This window comes from Tinamus guttatus, unplaced genomic scaffold, assembly GCF_059628265.1.
Source record: "Tinamus guttatus ecotype Peru unplaced genomic scaffold, ASM5962826v1 Tinamus_guttatus_pri_ptg000171l, whole genome shotgun sequence".
NCBI classification, from domain to species: Eukaryota; Metazoa; Chordata; class Aves; order Tinamiformes; family Tinamidae; genus Tinamus; species Tinamus guttatus.
The window spans coordinates 46,843-72,063 of NW_028288705.1; positions in this window are offsets into that span (position 1 = coordinate 46,843).

Consider the following 25,221-nt stretch of genomic DNA (forward strand, 5'->3'; position numbering starts at 1 on the left):
TGGCGTAGAGAAGGTAGAAAATGAAAAATAAAATGAGAGAAAATGCGTGTGTCACCAGAATAAACATTCTTAATAAAGGCTGAGATTTTGAAAGCTGCTTGAGAGATTTACATTTGTGGGTGTGTTGTGATACAAAGATTGTGGGAGAGTAAAAAGGAAGGGACTAAATGAATGAAGGAGAGGTGGAGAACAAGGGAGAGTATTTTAAACATAGCACGTGTGGTTATTTAAATATATAAGACCATTTCTGAACTGCACTGTGTTTCGAAGACAGAACTGGGGTGAAGCTGCTGCAGGCCTGGAGGAGTGGGAACATTTCTGAGTCATCTGTAACACTTGCATGTCAGGAGAAAATATATCATTTTTTCCACCCCAGTATGAGAGTTGCAAGAAGAATAAGAGAGAAAAAAAGTATGTTATGCTTTGAGGTCCATAAAAGGTGAAGGAATTAACAGATAATGAGGACTTGCAATTCGTGGGTCACATTTTAGATATGGAAGCCTCATGTGACGCACCTCATAAATAAGAAATAAGGGAGAACAGCAGGCTTGGTATCAGAGCTCAGCCACTTTGGCTTGCTGAGTCAGCCACACATACCAGAGAAATAGTTCGAGTCTCCTGGACTGTATTTTCAACATCCTGAAGGCAAAAGCTTAGGGAAATAGTTACTAAGAGCTTTTCTTTCAGAAAGTAGAACAATCTGCCTAGGGAGCGAGGCCCTCCAGCACCCAGCACGTGTCAGCTCCTCTCTACCCGTGAGCTCAGCGTCTCAATTTCACATCTGGAAAAGAAAGGTGCAGTAGGACCTAATGACCAGCAGCTTCCTGTGGGTCCCACAGCACACTGTGATCCTACAGAATTTTCCATCGTGTTGTTTGAGAAACAATATTTTATAAAAACAAATGTCAAAGCTCAAGCAGAATGAGATCTTCGGATTTCAGTCTTGGTTTAGATGATAAACAGTGGTTAAGAAAGCTGGGAATATTGTCATTATCGATTTCATTTACTAATGATACTTCAATACTATTGGCATTCAGTACACCAAGAATATAAAAGGAAGGAAAATACACGGGGCAACATGAAAATGCCTCTTCAAGTTTTCAGCACCTGAAAATAAAAAAAATCCAGAATGTCATGCCATGCTTGTCGCCTGCTCTCTCTGAGTGACTGAAGAGGGCTTGTGCTGCAGAAAGCTGCAAATTCTTAAGATTTGGGACAGGCTATTTAATGTGTGTGAAGCAAGCAGGAGATTAATTTTTGTGATCCACTTGAGGACAAAAAAAGAGAGGTTTGCTTATCATTATAGATGCACTAATGCTTGTAACACTCCTATCACTAAGGGTCTGCCAGCACTACCCTTTAAGCCTCTAAGGTGTATAATCAACAGATACTAGTAATACTCATCAGTTATATGATGTAACCTTTACGACTTTGGAGAACATGCAGAACATCCCATGAACTGGGCACGTCCCCTGCAGTATTGCACATAAGGGAAAATGGGAAAGATTAAATGCCTGACCAAGGGCTACATACTTAACTGGAAGCAGAACAGAATTAATTTTTGTTGCTGTGCATAATCCTAGTCTGCCGAGTCACTCAGCCCCTCAGTTGTAGTAGAGCTTTAAAAATTGTCTACTGGAAATTGCATCTGAAGACTTCTCCTCCTAGAAAAACTCGTCTATACTCATCTATTCCCTCCCAGAAAACTCGTCTATACAAACTATTGCTTTGGAACAAAATGATTACTAATGCCCTTTGCAAGTCCGAGCTGGGCTTGGGAGATTATGTCAAGGACTGGCTGGTAGCAAGGACTCTTGGCACAGCTATAACCTTTTGGATCACCTGGAAAGATCACCAAATTTACCTACGCCCCAAATCTATCTAAAAGGCTCCAAGAAATGCTTGGGTCATGCAGAACAGTTTCAATACAGGAGGGCAGAAAAAATGGATTTAAATACTCAGGAGCACAAACACCTTGTGAAGGCAGAGCACAGGCCTCACAGCACACACACGTGTGGGGCTGCCAGAAGCTTTTAGAAACCTCTGGGCATGACCCGTTTCTCAGATGAGCGGGGCTTACTCAGGCAAATAATTGCTTTTAAATCAATAGGAAGGCTGGTATGAACAGGATCTTTCAGCCTTTGCTGCTCACATGGCTCATCACTGTGTATGGAGGGCTCTTTGTGCCCCAGGGTCGGGAGAGCTCGACTCAAGAATAAAACCAGGGGAGTCTGTTTTCCCGCACACCCCAGCCCACAAGTCACTTTCTGCATGGCCCTAAATGCTCACACTACATTTCTGGGATGTTCTATCACACTGCTGAGAGAAAAGATGTCATAGTAGTCTATGCTCTGTGCTGTGCCTATACATACAGGGACCAGCCTATAGGGACCAGAGCATCAGTCTGCATCTATGTTGTCTCTCTTACATAGGCTCAAATCAATATACACTGTTCCAAATGTGACCTTCATGGTGGATGCTGCAGCATGAAGAGCACATGATGGCTCTTACATCAACAGAGAAATGTTTAAATAACAGCTTTTAGCTGTAGTCATCATTTTATATCATAGTGGGTTTTTCCCCCCCTTTAGGCTATTTGTGTTGTTATCCAATCTTCCTTATTAGCCACACAGCAACTTCCTATACTTAGTGGCTGATGTTTCTTAAAATGTCTACTCTAAGCAATGAAAACAGAACTGAAGTGTATTTATCTTTTAGCCTTTTAATCCAATATGATATTTTTCAAACCAAAGCAGATGAATTTTTTGCTTCTGTCTGTCTCTGGTCATTTTTCTTTTTCATCTATTCTTTATTCTTCATTTTTATTTTTTTTTAACTCACCGTTTTCCACAGATAGCATATAGCTCAGAAACCACATCAGACTTTTGGACTTGACTTCTGACTCTGTGTTATTCAAGTGACTTTGCTATTCCCATTAAATAGAAATTATTTAGTTTCAGAGCTCTTGATTAGAGAAAATGAAAGATCAAATAATTTGTCATTGAATTAGGATGATGATAATGGCCATGGCACTTAAGAAGGAGAATTACCAAAATATCACGTATTCCTAGCTGTTTATTATTTTGACATTTCTGTGAAATTCTACTCTGTTAACAGAATGATACCTTGTTTACAAATATAAAACAAAATCCCCCCAAATGAAGTCAAAGAAAGTCAGTGAACACTCAAGGCTTTCATAAAGCAGACCATTCCTTAACCTGTAGAGAAAAGCATGAAGTTCACCACCTGCTTTTGGAGACCAAAGCATGATGTTCTTGAGGACCAGGGGCAGCCCTTTGCAGGTCTTTGGAGCCCCTATCTTTCTTTGCCTTTCCCTGGAGCCTATCCTCGTTCCACTGACACTGCAGCTATGGACACAGTAAGGTGGCTCCACTTTTTCTCAGAATGAAGAACTTCTTGCTGACACGTATTTTGTTTTGAAGCAGATGACTATTTCTGGATGTCACAGGGCTGACTCATCAGCCCAAGTCCAAATCCCCAACCACAGGATTCAGTTCCTTTTACTTTACAACTTCATTTTTATTTCTTTAGAGTAGACGATTTTGAACACATGCTGAACATATCAGTAATGTCTTTCCCTCGAATGCACAGGTTCAGCAGAAACCTTGCTCTGTGACCATCTGCTTTTGGCCTTTAGAGAAGGCCATTTTTATATTTACCCTTTAAAGGTAAAGCTTTAAAGGCAAATCCTAGCGAGTCATGACTAATGAGGGGGTCTTTTCCACCCAAGGCCCAGATTCCTTGACTTGATCTGCAGGTTCTTCCCATTTTCCCTTGTGTGCAGGCCTTTGCAATTGCCTCCTAATCACCCATTGGAAGCGTTGATTTTGTCCCCATAAGGGATTCCGATGAACCCTGTGAGCACACACAGCAGAACTGGACCCTATGGAGCTATTCTTTGAAGACATATTTTCAAAGCTCTTTTAAAGGTCTGTGTAGCTAATGATGCTGTAAGCCTGCCGAATCACAAACCCAATCATCTGCTGTCATGAGCAATCAGGTCTTGTCATCTCCTTAATTAACAAAGATCTACATTTAAATTCATAATCTTTTGCCCATGAGAAAAAGAAGAGCATGGGAAGCCTGGAAATCTTTTCCGGCCTAAATTTCATTTACAAGACACTTACACCCATCTGTTTTTGTGCCGAGAATAACCTTTATCTTGAATAGCTCGTCTCCCTCCTCTGTACTCACCCTTCAGTATATTTATAGTCAACTGTCATAACTGTCCTCAGCCTTTATTTTGTTAGGCAAGACAAACTGTGTTGTTTTAGTTTCTTTGATTTTCTGTTAAATCGCTCCTGTGGCCTTCTCTGTAGCCATTCCTCTTTTGGGTAGACAGTAGATCAGGCTGTGTGGTACAGGACTTTGCAGATCTCCAGATGAAGGCTCACCCTGGCCTTACACAATGTTATAAATACTTCTTCACTCAGAATATTTCATTTGAGACTTCACAGAGTGACTTTTGCCCTTTTGATGGGGACACCACATTGGTGGCTTAATAGTTGTCCTGTAACTGATTACGAGACCTGTGTTTGTCTCTTTTGCTGGCACACTGCTATGATGGCAATGATTTCTCAGATCAGCAACTGGACTTCACCATTCCCTATATTCTGAATATTTGGAGAATCAGGCAGCAGTGCTTAGCTTTGTGACAGCTAACACATCCAAATAGGAAACTTCCTGAGATACAGCGCAGTTAAGTAAATCTCAGCAATCAGTAGAACAGCATACACCCAGACAGCTTCAGACAAGCTAAAGGAAAATCAGATGATGAAAAGCATTAGAGGGAGAAGATTCAACAGAGAGAAATGAGCCTGGGCTTTTCTCAGGTGGGGGTCAGAAAGTTAGATGAGTTTCAATTGTTCAATAGATGTATTATTTAAATTGCATGGATTAGGATAAGTTGTTATTAAATCAAATACAGCTACCTTGAACAGGTTAAGACAATTTTCTGATAGTGGAGATAGTAAAAGAGGGATATTATATCTATCAGAGATAGAAGATAGTAGTATAAAATGGTGTTCTGTGCTGAGATAGTGTTTCTATAGGACCTACTTTCTTACTGCATTTCTCATCCAAATCTCATTTGAAAATCTAGTAGCTGGAATTTTCTGCCCTAATAAGATAATTCTTCCCTGGTAATCTTGACACTTACCTTTACATTTGAGCAGGTATTCTTTTTTGTTATCTATATTTTCCGTTGAGAATTCACACAGTCAGCATTCGCAGGCACTTAATAATACTGAGACAGGGAGGTGTTCCATATTAGATCTGCTTTGCACATTTTTTTTCTTTCCTCATTCTACTATCTGGTTACATTTATAAATGAAATTCTGTTTACTTAGCATTGTGAAGGTCTATTTCTTGTAGTGTAGCACACCTTAACTCTCTTGTCACCCAGTACATGTCTGGAAGCTGATATTTTCTTCTAAAGCTTGGCCACTGCAAGGCAAAATCCTTGGGCCAGGAGGGCAGTATGCCCAGGGAGATTTCAAGCAATGTGTAGGATTTTGCAGTGTAATGTAAGGGTTATACATTCAGGTATGTGAAAAGAATCTTATACTTCCAGTCCCTGCTCCCCCAGCTAATTCTGTGTTTTATTCTAAAACTTCTACTTGTTTAATTTTTTTTTTAAAGACTGAAATTAGGCCTGCAGAGAGAATACCAAAAAAAAAAAATTCAGGAGAATATAGAGTAATTTTCAGCTGTGTAATTTTCCATCTGTATATATACTTACAGTATAACTTTAATCTTTACATTTCTACTCCAGGAGAAGCACTTAGGCCAAAAGTTTCTTCGGTGCTATCATTGTTTTTGCCTTTCTCCTGTTAATAATCTTTTCCAAAAATTATATACAACAAAATGATGAATAACCTGGGATTTACTGACATCTATTGGCTAAATTAAAAACTTCCCCCTTTTGTTTAAATGTGCCACTAAAATGAAAACATGTGCTCAGAATCTGCTACTTACTGAATCACAACATTCCAGCCTAGAGAACAGGTCTCCTCATTCTGGTGGCAGAGTCACTTGGACTTTCATGTGGGTTGAATAAGGCTTTTTGAGGGTGTTAGTGAATTATTGGTCACTTTTCCATTCCCAGCAATTACTATGATAAAGCTCAACACACGAAGGTATAAGGTGCCTGGATTAGCGGGTTTTAATCAGTTTTGCAAGCCCCACTTGCAAAAGGAGCAGTTCTCTGCAATTTTAAGATGTTTACCTAAGGACACATTAAGTTCACCTTGAAAGCACATTACCTGGGCTGTTTCACAAAGTGCTCATATGGGAAATCTTGACTGGAGAAGATGAGTTTTGCATCACAGGCATGATTTTCTAAGACTCTGGGTTATTCTGACATCTGGTGACCAAAGATGCAGAACAAAACACCCCGTTTTCCCCAGCGCTGCAAGAAAAGTTAGAGCCTGAGAGGGGGACTCAAGGTATTTTAGCCTGCTTGGATTAATATAGATTAAAAATAAGACTGTGATATCATTAGAGGATCTAACTGCAAGTAATTTGAGTGCAAGCTGCATTTTCCCTGTCAAGGTCAGGCAAAGGGTAGGTCAGACCTTGCCACCATTTTCATACCTGCTAATAAAGGCACCAATGGGACTCCGTTCATCTGCTGCCTAACGCCACTTAGCCCCAAAAATCACAAGTTATAGTTTGTGTTTGTGGTGATGGCGCATAATGGCATTAGCCTGTTGCCAAGGAAGCAGACAGAGAAGATTACAAAATAGATGAATAAATATAATTGAGAATGGGATAACAAATTATACAGCATAACTGGATGCTTTCCAATGGGCATCTTCATTTTTCAAGAAAAGGACTGTGTTTCCTCTTGAAATTAAACTGCATAATCTGAATGAGCTGGTCAATCACGGGTTACATTCAACTGTCAATACATTTTTACTTATCTTCGAAGGATTAACAATATTCTTTTCTTGCTTGCATGTGTAATAGGGGTACCGTATTGATGAGCAGCAGACACTGAATAACAAATAACAGAGTAGCAAAGTATGATGGTAAACTAACTTAGCTAAGGCATTAAAAATCTCCTGCGCCCCCCTTTTTTTTTTCCAAAATGTCATTAAGCTTAGACCCAAATTTCAAAGTTATTTTATTTTAGCTGTTTTTTTAGACTCCACCTATGTCGGCAACCAGTAATACAGTCAGTAATTAGCTGTATGTTTGTATGTTGGTGAATGTGTTGGTAGTTTTAGGAGGTCTTTTGTCTGCATTATAGAAGGAAAGGGAGCAAAAGACAAAATATTTTGAATTTTACCTATCCCTGAGCATCAGCATTTCACAGAGGAGTAGTTTCACACAATGCTGCTTAGCTAAGTCAAATCCCATAAGTAAACTAATAGCTATTGATTGATCAGCTGTTGCCCTCAAGGCCATTTAGTGAACCATAATCTCCTGTGTAGATATGGTGATCATGCTGCAGACCGTGTAGACACCTACAGTACAAAACTCTGCATTGGGGAGTCCCTAGGCTCTGTCATATGTAACAAAGGTGTACTTAGGGTGCAGATTTCTCACCTGTTTGAGACACTTGCTTCAGGACAAGATGAGCTTCAGGTGCTTCATCCAGGGCTACATAGATGACATGAGTTACTCATCTGAATGAGCAACTTAGCGGTGGACCTCTGCTCTGCATCTAGTCTCTAGCACTGAGAGCCAGAAACTGATCTCCTGTCCATGAAGTGAGCACCGAATCTTTGCTACATCCACACTGCTCTGTGATACAGAAAGTGCTATAAGAGCCCTGAGCCAGTATCCCGATGTCATTTAGGGACAAGATGAATGACTTTGATACTGTGATGGGTTCTAAAGCTCCAGCTGGATTTTGCTGCATTTTTCAAACAGTGTTTCATTCAGTGGAACATTTCTGTTGCAATGCACAGTGCTCTTGTGGGATGTTGTGGACCATGTGTGGTAGAGTGCTTGCCTGGCTGAGTCACTGTGGCCCAAGCCTGCTTGGAAGAAGATACACACCGCTTCCTCATGCCACAGCTGTGCCTCAGCCTGTGCCAAAGCCACTGCCACAAGACATGGCATCCATTCAGCCACTAGTCAAGGCCTCTAAAGACTGGTGGGAGGAAGGTCAAGTCAATGTAGGTGACTTTCCTGGCCTTCCCCTACTTCTGGTCAGCAGGGCAGAAGTGTGCCTGTGTTTCCCAGAAGTCCTACTCAACTTACTAAAGAGGAATAGCCTCTGCTGACAGTGACTATTTCAGTCATGTTCCTCTGCCTATATCACCAAAAAGAAAATGTCTCATTTTTTTCCTCAGTATTCTCAGAATTTTGATGCTTTTTATCTTATGTCCATTTCTAAAATGTCCTTTTTACCATCGACCAAACCTCACAGTGCTGAAATAATTCATTGGGAAAAGAGATGTTGTGCTAACAGCAACTGCTGTGGGGTTTGTTGCATGTGCCTGTAATGTTTATTTGCCAAGATTGCTGTTTTTTACTGTGTCTAAGATCCATCTTCCGTTAAAATTCAATAGCTTGGCTTTTAACAGACACGTACCATTAGTCCTGTTGCTTTTTCAATGGCTTACTCTCAAGTGATATATTGATTTCATAGTCTGTTTTGTTCATATTCAAAGTCCTGAGCCGGGGCTGCAGAGCAGTCTCCCTTTGGTTATGCTCTGGAGGGACATGTGTTAAAGCCCAGCGCAGCGAGACATCGCGTTTGCTTTGCCTCGGTTATTGACTTAGGTCAGCTAGAGTCAAGGGCATGTAGTAGTGCTTTGCTCTGAATTAAGTTATGAAATTCACTGCTCAGGTTATAGCCTGTCATTAAGACAATACTAAGGAAATATCAGTTCCCTGCAGTGTGAGTGCTGATAATTTTATTTTACATTTATCAGTGCACCACTCAGAGACCCTGCTGTGAAGGATACTACATAAATGTAAACACCTGGAGTATCTTCCCTCAAGTACTGTCTGGTCCTATTTAAAATAAGTTAAGTTATAAAATCATCATTGCTTCCTTTGGAATGCTCTGTTACAGTCGCATAAACCTCTGTGCCAGGCAGTTTCTGTGATAACCAGGTACATTCCTGTGTGTGCTCTTCACCCTGAGCTCCAGCAGGTTGTCACTTGCCTTGAAGTTTTTGCCCTACAAATGTTATGTATTTCAGAGGTAAAAGAAAAAAAAAAAGTTGATGAAAACCTAGTGGGAGAGACATTTACAGATTACAGAAAATGGCGAGAGAAGCAGTTATCCTTGGCTCACAACAGCCATGGTGGTTATATAAAGCCCTTCCACCCAGGACAAAATCATCTGGCAATGAAGTACAACACTTTAAAAATAGTCCTTTGTAAATGAATCCCTGTAGCCCCTAATCCCTGTTGCTCTTTCCGTTACTTTCAGGGTACTTATAGCTTTCTTCTACTTAAGTGGTTAGGACTATAAGCAGCTTCTAAAGGCAATCTCAAGAGTGAAGAGCACAAGGAGCCTGTTCCCTGCTGACTGATGTAATTATTTCAGATCGTATTCTCTGACTGTTTACTCTTCTTTCAGCAAGTTTTGGTATGAGGATTATCAATGTAAGGAAGAAAAGGGAGTTTTAAAACAAAAACACTAAATCATTTTACTCCAAATATGATCATCTAGTTAACAAAAATAGTGGGAGAGTCTAAAAGTTGTTGTTCTTTTCATCGTCAGGCAAGTGTCCTGCATTATTTTCACCTCGGTATCCTCACTGTGCCAGAATTTGCCAAAATTACAATGTGAGAACAAGTCTTACTGTTATTAACTATTACTGCTTTATGATTAAACAGCAACAACAAAGAGAGAGAGAAAAAAAAATGCAGTACAAACTAGCTGTAAAGAACCACTACTTCAGACAGTTTCTTGCTGGGATTACTTTTTTCTGGATTAAAATATAACATCTCTCTTACCAGCTATGAGCCTTATCCCACTGTATTCCACCCACAAATAAAGAGATCTAAAGTTTCACAAAGAAATGTCACTTAAGATTTGATTCATTCTGTTTGGATTTGTTATGGTTGATATAAACATTTTACATATGGAGAGAAATGAAAGATTATTACTGACCCTATGAAACATATGACAGCATTTAATTGTAAGGAAGCAATTTGATGAGTAGTCTGGAGACAGGCAAAGCAAAATTCTTGAACTAAAGGCCAGGATTTCTTTCTGCTCATCATAATTTGCATATTCCTCCCTTCTCCAAAATGTTTTGGCTTTGTGCTTTAGCAACACTAATAATTTGGGCAGTTTTGAAATGGAACAGGAACATCAGGATGAATCAGTCCACCTTCCCCCTGTGCTTCAGTGTAACACACAGGCTACATGGGGCTGCTTGCTGATGGCACAGCTCCCTGTCAGCATTGCGGTAATGAGCTTTAGTATTTACATCCTGTTACAAAGGCTCTGAATGAGCAATTAGGAGCTGAGAGTTTCTTCTTCATTATGTTAACAGGATTTTTATTCGAGTTCTTCCTTCAGCTTCTTCCTGTGTTGCCTGATGAGGAAGCCAGGCAGCCAAAGAGTGTAACCACATTAGCCAGAGACAACGAGTGCAGCCTGGGGCATAAATCTTCATAACAAGATCAAGGGAGGGGGCTCATGCAGCTCAAGGCTCTGGGCACTGCTCTGGGGACCACGCTGGGGCGTCACTACGTGCTCGCCTGCTCCTCAGGCTCCTCCTGGCCGTCTGCAAAAGCTCTTGCCCAAAACCTGCTGCTGGAGGGCACGGTGCTGGCCCAGCTTTGCCTTCGCGTGGCATGAGGGAGCCCTCAGCTCTCAGCTGCACTCAGTAGCACTCAGCTATTGAAATGTGAATCATTCAAATGTGCAATGATCCCCTCTTGCTATTAGGAATAGGTGGGAAAGGAAAAGCAGCATCCTAGGAAATTTCTCTGTACATTTTCTCTCTGAATTTGGGTAGTAATTGGTGAGATATCGGAAGTTCTTTCCTCAACTTATTGTTTATTATGGATGAAATATATGGATAGAAATATGTGGCACCTCCATTTCCCTACCTGTGAAAAGCATAGGTAGAGAGATCTGACTGATAGTGTCTCAGGTGTTACTGACTGGAGGGCATTAGTGAAATGGCTTACTGGCAGTGGATTATTTAAATCAATATTTGGATAATATCAAGACTAAAGGGAAATAAGATATTTCAGTCTACAGCACATAGATCAATCAGGAAAACACCTGCTCCACCAGAAAGCAGTATAGTATATACGCACAATAAATGTCTGACACACCTGGAGTTTCACAGAAAGGCTCCTGGAATGTTTGGCAAAATCAATCACTGGAAATCATGCTTTAAAAAAAGAAAAAAGGAAAAAAGAACACAGTGGTAATGTGTAATCTGAAACAGGCAACTGGCATTTTTCTAAATTACAGGCAGCCAGTTGGTGTTTAATTATAGTAGACTTGTATTCCAAAAACCATCACGAGTGGTGAATAACTAATTTTAATAAATCTTAGAGAAATGCAAAAAGGCTTTGGGTTTGAATAGAGATCAGGCTTTTACATGAAGCCACCAGTCAAGAATGTTTCTTGTAGAGATGTGCTGGAAACAGAAATGCAAGGGAGACACCCCTGAGTCTGGGACTGAAAGGAAATTAATGAACAGCTAATTCCGAGTGCCTTTCTTTCTCAGTGTGCATCCCTGTCATGTCTCCATGAGCTGCTTGTGAGAAGGGCTGCAGGGAGTGGGGTGTTTTTAAAATGGGCAAAGTTCCTGAATAACTTTTCAACATTCATTTTTTTTTGCTCCTTCAGTTATAGGCTTCCTCAGACCCCTCTCTAGGCAAAAATAATTCTTGCAGCTCCTGCAGCGTGTCTGTGTTTTATATTGGAGAGAAAACACTTCTAGAAAAGAAAGGTACAACTCTGCTGGCTTCTGTGGAGTTGTGCCTCCTTACACCACTTAGGAACGTGACTCCAGCTCAGCACAACCGACCACTGAGAGATGATTCCTCTTCCAAGCCTCAGGCCACAAAATCTCTAGAAAGAAAATGAATCTCTTTGAATATTTCTCCCTTTCAAATCTCTTCTGGCCATAATCATTTCATGCAGTGCTTTTGCAAAAGAAAAAAATAAATGAACATATGCTACCAGAACAAACCCTCTTGGTTATTGTCACACTGATCTCCTTGGCCATTTTACAGCAATTATTCTTCATATGGGCTTGGAGATAATTAATTGTAGACATTGATTTTTTTTCAGAAAGTATGAATAGTTAATCATTATTTGGACAATAATATTATCAGACCAATTCTTAATTGCACTTGAGCACTTATTGGACAGTATGATTCCCTAATAATTGGAACTTGCAATTCTATTAATATATGCCGAAAGAAAATTGCTGACACAGAAATACCAGCTCTTATTTTTTTTTCTGAATGAATATAATGCTTTTTGAGGAATTCTAATTTCATTTCCTTAAATATTTATCTATTTAAATATGGTATCTGATGTTTTTACTGAACAATAAGTATTAATCTGTTTATAGCCCCTTCTAAGATACATACTCCCTTTAGCACTATTTGACTTACAAGACAAATTCCCTTTGTAATTTTTTCTTTAAATTAAAAAGAACCTTATCTAGCAGAAGAAATATAATCATAGGATAATCAGCTAAATGCTGCAGGTGTTCACCAGTGCACTGTGTGGGATTTCAGTTCCCATGCCCGGGTTGAAGCATGTGCTTTAAGGGCCACAGGGTTCACTGAGTGAAACTTTTTTCCGCTGAACTGGCAATTTCTGAACTGAGCAAAATTTCAGGACGGTTTCAGGCTATGTAAATGTTCAGTGTGACCCCTTTCTGCCTTGTGAGAGCGGGAGGCTGCAGAGGTTTGCGAGGGCTGCAGCAAGCACTGTGTCATACCCCGAGCGTGCCTGAACCTGCAGCAGTTCCCTCAGCACCCCTGCACTTGGAGAAGAAAAGTTATTCCTGAAGCCACAACATTGCTTTTTCAAAAGAAATCTTTCCCTCTTCTGGAGTTTTGGCAGAAATGCATTTGTTAATCAATCAGATTAAAACAGATATTCCGTATTAAGTGTGAACCAACAACCTGACGTTGCATGAAAGCCTAGGTTTGGCAATGTGAGAGGCTTTAGGCATTGTATTCCCATGCAAAATTGTCTAAGGGACTTGAAAAAAATATTGGCTAAGTCTTACAACTGCCGTATTCCCAGAGGGTCTGGGAAAATCTCTGCTTCCCAATGCAAAACATCAGTGCTTCTCCACAGCAGAGGTTTGTTGGCATGTGCTTGCTCAGGACAGAGAAATGACTGGCCATAGGCAGCAAGCTCCTCCCTTCCCATTTCAAGGCTGGGGAGCCCCTGGGTAGCTGTTTGCTCTGCACATTTTCTTGCTGATGAGAAACCCAAGGTGCCCCAGGACTGAGCATCTCTGCAGGCCGGTGGCAGCAAATGCTCTCAGCCTTCCCCCCTCGGAGCCTGCCCTGGAGAGCAGACCTGCCTCGGAAGGAAGGGGCTCTCACCGTCGGTCCCTGCTGCCTCCGCTGCAAAGGCCTGGTGCCAGGAAGTGCCCACATTCCTCCACTGGGGAGGGAAGGATGTTCTTAATGTTTAGATGAGCTGAACCTCCCCCTTCAGAGACAGTCTCTTGCTCCTGGTGACGGAATACCAGGACATGTGCATGAGCGCACGCTGCCTTTGCACACCTGCCTCCTAAAATACTGGTTCAGCATTGCCTACAGTAGGCAGCTGGGATGCCAGCTCTAAACTGACCTCTAGGGACAGCTACTCTCTGCCTTGGAACAAAATATATTAAAACAAACAAACAAACAAACAAATAAGATTGCCCCAGAGGATAAAATATGCCTCAAAAGCATAGCAGAGAAGCTCTTGTGCAATAGTAGCAGATATCCACAGTGTGGTGCCAGTGTAATGCGGTCTGGGCTCCTCTTCTGGGCTTCCGGATGCTTGTGCAGCTCAAAGTTTTCTTCTTTCCGGGCCACTTCTGTTCTCTCAGTGTGAAACAGTCTGGAGCGGATCCACCAGCTTAAGTGGATATCAAGTCTTTCAGCATGCTCTGCACAAGTGAAATGATTAAGTTAACACGTGTCAACAGTGACCAGAAATCCCCAGCACTGAGGCACCCTCAAAGTCAAAGTTGTTCAAAGTCAGCGTCCACCAGTGACTGCAGCAGAACCAGAGGAGCAGGATGGGGTGAAGTTTTCTGGGTCCTTCCTGATGGCAAAGAGAGTTTCTGAATATTGTCACCCCCAGTTTCAGCTTTGTGCACAAAACTATGACTTTGTCTAAAATTAAAGCCTGTGTGTTTTCATCGATACAAACTCAAAGAGGTGGACAAACAAGTTAGCCAAAACCATCTGCAGCCTGAGGAATGTCTTACCAGCAACAAACCAAAATACACTGAGGCCTCAGGTCTGAAAGACAGAAAGGATGGTGATGTTCCTAGGGCTTTTACAACCTTTTTATTATTTGCTAAAGGGAATATATGCTTAAGGATGCCAAAACCTCTCTGCATACTTTAAATGCTGATAAGGGAGCTTAGATATACTGACTCCAGGATGCTGCCCAGTCATTCAAGGCAGATACAGCAGTATTGAAGACTGACACAAACTACAGGTAAATGACATATTGATATTTCCCATGACCTCTTCACATCTGAATGAGCATTTTGGAGACTCATTGGTAGTTAAACAGACGAAGTGAGTTAAACCCTTGATAGTGGGTTAAACAGAGAGGAAAGAAGCCCAGCTTGTTTTTCTGTTGAGCTAACATAATGATCTGCAGATGGTATCTTAAGCAATGCTAATGAGTGCTATGCATCCTTAGGGGGTTGCTACCTATGTAGCTAGCAAAGGCTGACTTACACTTCTGTTTCCCAGAGCTTCACTTTGCAGTGTTAATCATTGCCCACACAGGTGCTCTCTGGAAACTTTAACAACTGCTGGGTAGCCCCCGAATTTGTACCAGTAGACACCATAACGTTCCCCAACTCATGCATTGATATGTATTTGGAAAGTGCATTTGTTATTGTTACAGCCATTAGTTACACAACACACTGTCTGCTTGGCCCCAAAATATCTAGAGCATGGCACTTGCCTATTAAATGTGATGCAAGAGTCTCCAAAAGCCTCAAGAGTTTCAGTGAGTGGAACCGCGAAGACTGATGAGCCCTCAGTGCAATGTGAAGAATTAATGCATTGAGACATAGATCACCATACATTTCTAAAACAAAGTGCTGCTTATCAAAATGAAAATAAAACTTGGAAGGGAGTTAGGAATTCATGTAATCTGTAATGTAATAAAAAAATGTCAGCAGCACTACATCATCTCTTGAACACATCTACTGTGTGGCTATTTATACATCTGTCATTGGGGCACCTTTTTTTTTTTTCAGGAACAATAAAAATGCCTGAGCATTGAGTGGTGCTGCAGTTAAAGTCTGACATATGGGTCTGTATGATTCACAAAATGATGCTATAATCTTAGGTGAAGGCCCTGAAACTTGTGATGAGTGTAAATAGATAAAATAGCAGAGAGTTGTGCAAACTATGAAGATACAGACTGCAAACACTCAAGTCTGGATGCAGCTGTAAGAGATGTGAACAGGCATTGGCTGTAGACAGAGGTGAAGAGGCATCTTGTAACGATAAAACAGCGTCACACTAAAAAATTCAGCATGCAGAAGGCTTTGTAGAGCTAAGAACTGAAATTGTTACAGAACAATCCTGATAAAAATTAAAAAAATCTATGTTTTGGAATGAACAGCTGAAAGCAGACTGCTGTGAGCTTATGAGACATAGGGATTCACAGTAATGTTTTTCATAACATAAAGAGATTTCATCTACTGCTGATTTAAATTGTCGTTTGTTTTTGTCTGATAGGCCCCAAATCCCAGGTCTGGAAGGGAAGTGTGTTGTGTTGGTGATGGAAAGCGAGGAGAGCTCTTCAGCACTGTGTCTTCTGAGGATCTGAAATTAAAAACAAGCTGTCACAGCCGCTGCTAGAAATATGAGGAGAGTCACACAGACTTTGCGGTGTGCTCCCAAAGCTCCCACATAACTAGCAGTGGTGATTAGACATGCACTTCCCACAGCTTTCCTGATAGTATTTTGATGTTGAGGATGTTGCTGGTATCGGGGGCTGTTTGCCTTGGCCAGGCATCCAGGACACTGGTTACTTAATGCAACTCGATTTTCCTTTCTTGAAGAAAGAGTCTAAATCTCATGATGGCAGCTAAAAAACATACTCAAACAATTGAAAAAAAAATAGGCTTATTTCCAAAGACATTGTATTTTCAAGTTTGCTCTCGGAAGTTGCACTAAAGCAGGTTGGTAGTATGAAAGGAAAAAGAGAAGGTTTGCAGAGTTGGGTGCAGGTGGGAGAGTGCTTGTGGAGGAATGGTTGGTGCATTGTTGTGTTGCAAAATGATTCTTCTTCATAGTGACCACAGTGAGGGAGGTGAGGTGATCTGTGAAGTTAAGGCTCAATTAAATTGCAGCGAAATCCTACAGCACATAGAAGCATTGTTCTTTAATTTTTGTTAATTGTTTTGTTCATCTAAAAGCCCAAAAAATCCTGGACAGCGGTTACAGACATGAAATAAATATCAGTAATATCTGTAAATAAATGGTACATAAATAATTTGATAAACTGTAACTGAAAACACATTTTCCATTTGAACAATATGTCTTTTAACAACTAGGTTGTCTTGCTCACTGAACTGACTGTGCAATGATGGAGATCCACAACTCTTCTGTGAATTTTCTAGGACTGATAAATTTCCCTGACAGACTTTGCAAGGCACATTGCTTTCTAATGATGTTTTGAACCAAGTACATGATGTGGATAATATTTCATTTGTTAATTAACAAAAAGACCTAAAAAAGAAGAGGAAAACCAGAAGGTCCTAAAGACACAATAATAAATAAAATGTATGAAAATATGTATGGATACTTCAGGAGAATAGAGAGAACCCTTACATGTGAAAGACCATGCACTTCTATGGAGATGCTAATCATACACTTTGTTCAAATGTTTTTACCTTCCCATTTGTGATGAGTAATGTGGGTGGTGAGTAATGTGAGGGATTGTAAAGGTCAAGTTGGAAAGTTTGCAATGGTTTATTTTATGCGTGTTTTGTTATTTGCAAGCTACTTTAAATGTTCTGTAATAACATGATCGCTGCAGTGCTGACAAAACCAGGGTTCATGAGCTTCGTTGTGTTCAGATGTTTTGTGTATATACATATCCCACATATGCACACACAAGGAGTGATCCGAAAAGGAAACACCACTAAAACTTTTCATTCTACTGCTGCAAAGCGACTGTCTATCCTGCCAGAAAGACTGCAGTATTGCATAGAAACTTCTGTCCAAAAGAGAACTGCGAGGAGAGAGGAGCAGTGTCAGGCCAGGAGGGTCTCTGCAGCCCATTAGCAAGAAACAGATGCTAATTAATACACTATATGAAAGGAGATGATATGCTGTGTGCTAGAAGATACAGAGATGCTTTGTTATCAGTTTTGAAAAACTTGAAAATTGGCAACCAGAGTTGCCAAATGTGGTCTTTAATGTGGCCACCCTTCTACTTCTTGCACCAGGAAGTTTTTACACTGAGCAAAGGAGATACAAGTGCAACTGGAAAGTATTTCTATTTTCTAGAAAAAAAAAATCTTAAACAACTTTGTTTACTTGAGACAAAGATATCTGTTCAAAAATACCCTTCAGAAGAGGGTATATCTACAGGTGGGGCGTTAAAAGTAAATCCTAAATATTTTCGGCTTTTGAATTTCATGCTTGCTTTTCACATGGTGGCATCCCCTGCTACCACAAAAGACAGTATAACTTTCCACTGGGGATATTCTGTTTTTTATATCACCAGATATGGAACAAAGCCATTTATATCAAACTCTAGGATATTTAATCAGGACCCTCTGAAGACATGGAAGGCACTACTAGAATCAGAGCACAGCTCAAAAAAGTGCTGAATTGCTAAAACATTTTCAAATTCTTTGCGAGGTAAGTTACACCAAAGTACAAGCCTTATTAAGACGAATACTGAGAGAAAGCTTGAGGAGCTCTTTGAAGACTTCTTTTCCACGGGTTATGAGTTTTCAGTATACAGCTTTATTGATGGTAACAGTTTGCAGGTCTTGAAAGCCTGTAAAAGACTGCTATATATACCCTGGCGTTACAAATATCTTAATAATCTGTTCCACCACTGCTGTGGCTCGCTTGGAAATAAGCAGGTTGCTGCACAAATGCTAGGATGCTTGCCTGAGCCATGACCAGGCACCTTCACGTGTGTGAGATGTAGGGGAAAACACACTCTTCTCCTGGGCGTTTTTTAAGAACTCACAAGCAAGATCTCAACAAGCCTGATATATATTGTAGAAGTTGTGTCCACAGGTCTAAAAGCATGCTACTGGGAGAAAAGGCCTCTGCAGATACAGCTCTGCAAATGGTCAGCTGAGGTAAGGGGGAAAGGGAAAAAAGGAAAAAAAAAAAAGAAAGAAAAAATTAATGATCATATCCTGGGGCAAAGGGATGTTCCCAGCCATGGCAGAACTTGCTTCCTAAGAGCATCAATTTTGTGAAGACAGGTGCACAGCTATCCTCCCTTGTTAGGGACAAAATGACTATGTTTCCTTGGGATTTTTGGGTTTGTTCTCGAGATGTTTTTTTTTTGGCTGACAAGAGAGTTATCACCAAAGAGGTCATCTATTCTCCCTCAGCTTTGAAAAACAGACAAAAAGAGGAAGCACAATTTTTATATAGTTCTTACAGGGTCTACCAAAAGCAGTAGTGGCAACTTAATTTAAAATATGAAGAACAACAGAAAATACTGTATAATACTGAACAACCAATACCCATAGACATTATGCTGTGAAGCAGTTGTTGGCAACCTCTGCATAAATACCTCTGTATTGGTAAATACCAGTTTTGTGAAAGGATTGTCTGTCTCTATTACTGATAGAGAAATGCTTTTAAGCAATAACATAAATAGTGCTGTTGTAGCTTATTTGATAGACTTTGTTTTTAAAAGGAATGATAACAAGAAAGGTTCTTCTTTGCATATAAATCACAAGGACAGGAATATCATGTGGTTATGTTGGAAGAAAAAGCTACTAGCCTAAACATAGAGTCTATGATTCTGCTTGAAAAGTTTGCAATATAAATATACATATATACATGTATGTGCATATACACACATAGATACATATATACTTTATAGACATCAGCAGGATCTTGTTCTCACTGCACAGTTCTGCAGGTGCTACCATGACTTGTTATGAGTCCTCGGTGTCGGACAGAAGCCCTCCAAAGCTCATGCTTTTAGGTTAGGAACAGGGATTTTTCCTCCAGGCCTGGGCCAGTGTGTATTTAGAAAAAAGTATGTAATAAATGCAAATAAATGCAAAATGTGATTATGATAAAGCAGACCCTTTTCAATGCCCTTTGAAATAAAACATGATCAGTTAAGTGAGCAGCAAACTGACTTCTCAAAATGCCTTATCCAGTCCTCCTCCCAAGCGAAGAAGCTGTTCTTCGGTGTGTTCAGCTTCATATGATTTAGCAGCACCCATTTCAAAAATAGCCTCAATACCCTAAAAGGAAACATCCCCTGAGATAATCTCATATTGGGGTCCTGGAAAAGTGGCATAACTCATAAAAAAATCTGAGTGGAACATGAATTCTTTCAAAAGAAAGAGCTTGTGGAAAAGTCTGAGGAGAATTATTGGACCACTTAGCTATTCCTCTGATCATTGGGTTTTGACTAAAAAGCAATTGAATACAGATTACAAAAATATGTGCTAATGCTGAATCATCAAATCATAAAAAAACATGCTCCAAGAGAAGAAAATAGATCCACAGAAACTTCCTTGTTTGCTACTGAAGCAGATGATGTGCTCCAAAACCCAAAATGAAAGAAGTGCTATGGCTAAATTTTATTTCTCATGCCTTAGAAGCATCTGACATATGCAAAGCAGGATGATAAAGGAAATTAGGAGTCTTTCTTTCAGAAGAGTTTGTCATACCATACCAGATTCCCAAGGGCTATAGCTTTGCTTTACTCTGCTGTTAAGAAATCCTCACTTTTACTGAGTGCTGCAGCAGATGCTCAGTAAGCTAATGTTCAGCAAAGACATGTTTCTTCTCAGGGTGACAGCAGGAATCTCCCTGTAGAAAGAATAGGTTATTAATAGTTTAACAATGCTTTGTCTGAAGCATTGGCCTGCTTCAGGCCCCTGGCCCTGCAGGGACACCTTGCTTATCTTCTGAAAGTTATGACTCTCCTGTTCAAGACTGCTACTTGAGGTAGACTTCACAAAACAGGCAGAAAAAGGAATTGTACCAACACGATAGATTTACTGTGTTCTGTAGTTCAGCTTTGTACTTCCGTACTTTTATCATTGTATTCAAGTAAAAATGTCTCTGTCCAATGAAAAAATCTCCTTAGGCCATACCGAAAATGGAGGCCAACAGAGAATTTGCTGAATCCATTGCAGTTTCCACATAGTTTATCTCCTTCCCTCCCACTCGTTTCCTCCTTTCCTTCCCTCCCATCTCTCCATCTACCCCTTTAATAGTCTTGCAACAAAGATACAGTGCTATGTGATTAGGATTCAGATCCCATTGCCTAAAAAGCTTGAGAGTTTTGTTTTGCATGCATAGAAAAGAGAATTCTTTGTTTATCAAATTTTCTTAAGGTTAGTCTGGGCATGTAGAATTCAAAACAAATCTAAATGTGATCTGATGTCTTCTCTATGATGAAAATCTCCTCACTGATTAAAGTATGTCCCTTTTTTTATTAGGAAAATATTCTGTCTCTCCTCTTAATTCCTCTTGCTCTTTCACATAAAGAAGATCCAATGTCTTGTGACCTTATTTTGTCTACAACATGACATATTTATAGCTAGCATCTTCAAAAAGAATCTTCGGAGGTCTCATTCAGCTGTGGAAAGATTTTAGACAGGACACAGAAAATCTGTTTTTCACCTATAGCTAGCTCCTCAATGTACATCCCTCACTACTACCCCAAATCCTTCATCATCTAAGATTTTTTTTTTAATCTGCTTCTTGCTATCATAGTTCAAAATGCACAGTGGTGTCTCCAGAGGCTCAAAATGAGAGACGCTCAAAATCATCTTCTCCTGTTATATGGGGTGAACATCCTCTTCTTGAGTCTTCAGACCCATTTGGACCACAGTTTGGCTCATACCAACCAGCCTCTATAATACTCTTCTGTCATCCCCAAACAGCAGCTGGACAGAAGTTGTGATCCACAACATGCCCCTTAGCAGAACTTCGTAAAAGTGGCTTTTCTTTGCAGCGTATCCTAGTAAGTGAAGCAAACACTCAGGCTCTCAGTGGGCAGTACAGAAATCTCTTCCCACTTCATGCCATGTCTTGGAATCACACAGCAAAAGTTTGGGGCTTCTGGAGTGGTGCTGGTATCTGGGCAATGATGAAGCCATTTTCTGGACAAACTCTGCATTGCAGCCAAATGAACTGGCTCACCCCTTTGCTCTTAGGGAATGTCCTGCAAACTGTACTTTGCACTGGGCAGTCCTGGCCTGTGCCTGAGGCTGCAATGTCCATTTTGGGTGTGAAACACAGTGCTGGGTTTGGCAGCCTGTTTCAGTGCAGGGTGGTAGGAAAGATGAGATGGGATGAATCTCAAATCCAGTCACTTTCACCAAACTGTACTGTCCCCCTCATCCTGGCACAAGGACTGTGATCAGAGTGCTGCCTTTCAGGGGGAAGCGTTGGTGGCAGGGCAGGACTTCTGCATCAAAAAACTGGCATTATATCCCTTAGATTGCTACCACAGATGATTACCAGTGTGTGATCATTCACAGTCATCATTGGAATCTTATTTCTACATTTAGCTAATCTTTGCCAAGACAGAGTTATAAATCTGACAAAATATATTCTTCATCTTCATAGCCCTTCTTAGTCCAGAATTAAATGCAAACTTATTTGGACTTATGTTTCACTGCCAAGCCCATAACATAGTTGCAGATTTAAAGCTTCAATAAATTTCCCTGTCTGAGAAAATCAGCTCATCTCTGCAGCAGACCCTAATCTTATGCTCTTATTATAACAAAATTTATCAATATTATATCCATACAATCATATTTTGACAAAAGAGAGAGATTAGCAGTGCTATTCACAGGGAAATATCTATGACCCTGAAAATCATGGTAGTTAGGGAGGTGGATGGAAATACTTCTGAGGGGGCACACATTGCGTGCCAGTACCTCCAAGCCTTCCTATGTGGGGTTGTCTATAGTCCCAAAATCCAAGCAACAGGTGGGGCACTGAGGTATGTCTTGGTAGGGGTTATCTGATGTACCTCGTGAAAAGGGCCCACTGAATCCCACTTTGTAGTTCTTTGGCAAGAGGCAGAATGTAGCAAGGATTTCCAAGTCCCTGGGAAAATTAAGATTTACAGATCCTCACAGCCAAGGGAGACTTTAGGGCAGGACATTGATTGCTGTAGTCATTGAGGTAACAATTATGCTACTGCCATTCATGCAGTAAAACTAAATTGTTAATTTTATTTGTATGAAAGATGAAAAGCATGCATTTTTCATTGCTTCTTTCTAACCTTTCTATTAACTTGTATAGATGTAGCAGAGCTCTTAGACATACTGTAGCAACTCCTGGATTTTCAAGCAGGAAATTAAACCTCTCTATCCTTCCTGGGAAGAAATATGGAACACAGACTTCATTGAAACATCAGATGATTTGCAGAGATGGCATCAGGCTGTAATAAAATGGAGGAAACCAATACAGATGCCAGGCACTGGCTGTTAGCTTCTTTGGACTGGATTGATGACTCCATAGATTGTACATGTATTTGTGTTTTTTTTTTTTTCCTTTCCCCAGTGGAATAAAAATCAGTTTGTTTACAGGACAGATTAGCTCTCTGCTGAGAATTGTATTTATAATTCAGAGATGTCCCAAGGGTGAAGAGTAGAAGGAGAACTCATTGAGAGAGTATGCAAAAATAATGTTTCTGTTGCAGTCTTCCTATTACCAGTGACTGCCTGAGAAATTAGGTAGAGTAAATCAGTTTAATATTTAGAGTAAAAGCCAAACTCAACTGAAAAGAAAATATATATATATATACATATATATCAGTGTGAGATTAAAAAAAAAGGGCAAGGTTTTTGCCAGATGCATCTCAGTTGAAGTCCAATGCACTTGTGTCCTCAAGGCTCTTCACTCATGTGAGGACCCTGGAATGATATGTCTGCTAGCACAGAGGCTGCTTCTGTGCACAAGAGACAAGCAAGGTTTACTTACCAGCCAGTGGCTGTGCCAGTAGCTACTGCAGAATTGGAAATTGCCCTCCCTCCACCCTTGCACAGATGTCCAGCCACCTTTAACCATTTAACCTCCTCATAACTGGGTTGATAGTAAGGAACAGAGCAGATGATCGATCTTCAGAAGACCTTCTTAGGGATAAGGTTCCCCACTGCTTCTCAATGGCTTGCTCTGTGTGCCAAGGCGGTTATTGGTGCTGTTGCTGTCTAGCAGAGAAGATTCAGATTTGCCGTGGGAAGCTGAAGAGGACATGGCCATCTTTCTCCACTAGCCCTGTCTCATACACTTTGATGCTGCACTAGGATCCAGCACTCTGGGAGGCAGCAGGAGACAGGAGCTAACAGAGACTGATGTCTCAGAGCAGAATTAAAGCGGCCAGGGCCTGGAGACCCTGGAGATGCCCTCGTCTGACTGCTGGGCTCTAGCCCTCTTTGCACAGCACTGGCCACCCACCCTGTAGCCTGGGGGGGCCCCGTGCTCTGCAGTACAAACAAGCTACACCGTTGTCTGGAACTCGCTCATAAAACACATGGAGCTGATTCTGTACATTCCTAAGCATGCTGTAAAAAGCTAGTCCTGTTCACTGTCATGCTGTCCATGGGCAGTGCTGCGCATGCTGGGCAAAAACTCATGCATCCCAATATTTGATCTAGCTGACAAAGGGGAATCAGCGCAGCCTTTTCCCACTGCATTCCCTTTGCCTGTGCTATTACAGGAGGGATTGTCCCTTTCTCGTTCTGTCTTCTTTCTGTGCCTCTGGCCCTGGCTGCAGGAGGCAGAGAGTGGGAATCTGATCACTGAGCTTTTCTATCCTCCTGCACTACCAGATTCAGAGTAAGAGTTTGACCTCTCAATAAAGTACTTGGGTGCTAAATGCTTAAATATTTATAGGATTTTACACATGCAAGTGCCTACTTCTGAGCTTTCTTAGGGTATCTAAGGTTTGTAGGATATTGCAGAAGATTATTTTCTATACCAGCAGTTAATTTGCAGCTCATTTACCACTTAATTCCCTCTCAGGCAGATATCTGTAGAACACAAATTTTCACTCACTCGCTCTCTGCTGCCCCTATTTAACTAAGGGGTATTCATTCTTAAAAATAAAACTCCCTAAAAGTTCACATACATTCCATTCCTGATTCTGTCAAGGTCTATAAGTAGGCTTGATTCATTATTCATTATTTTGTCTTACCTTGCTCAAGTCATGAAATGGACATAATGTTCCTCCAGAAAAATGGAAATCATTTGGGGTCATCTTAAAATTTCTACTTAGTCTTAATTCTTGAGCACTTGTTTACAGTTTGCCATTTATATCTTTTTGTGCATGTATTTCTTCCTTTCCAACTAAAAATATACTTACAGCAGGGAGGAGAGGGGAGGGAAGTTCCCAAGTGAATTATGACTTGCAACTGTAGCATTTGCAATTTGTCAAACAGAGTTGGTTCAACACTGGATTGCTCTTTCTAAAGGAATATCAGTTTAAAAAAAAATATAAGGACAGAAATTCTACCCTTAGTTTCTTGCATACAGAAAAACCACAATCAGCAATTCCTACCCCAGCTTTTAAATTTTAAATTAATTAGGGAAAGTGTATATTGATTTCGCAAGGATGGAATATAATTGGAGTTCAGAATTTGGCCCAGCAGTAGAAGTACTGAGAGTTGTGAGGGTAACATAATCCAAAATAATATTCTCTCTCTAATTTATCTCCACTGTAAAGGTTATTCCTAATAAAGGAGTCAAAGGAAGACAGCCAGTATATCCTTCACGAGTTTTAGGTCCTTTTAAATTTCCCTGAGCATAAGCAAGAGCTGAGAAAAAAATTATAATACATTGATTCATTATGCTATTGCA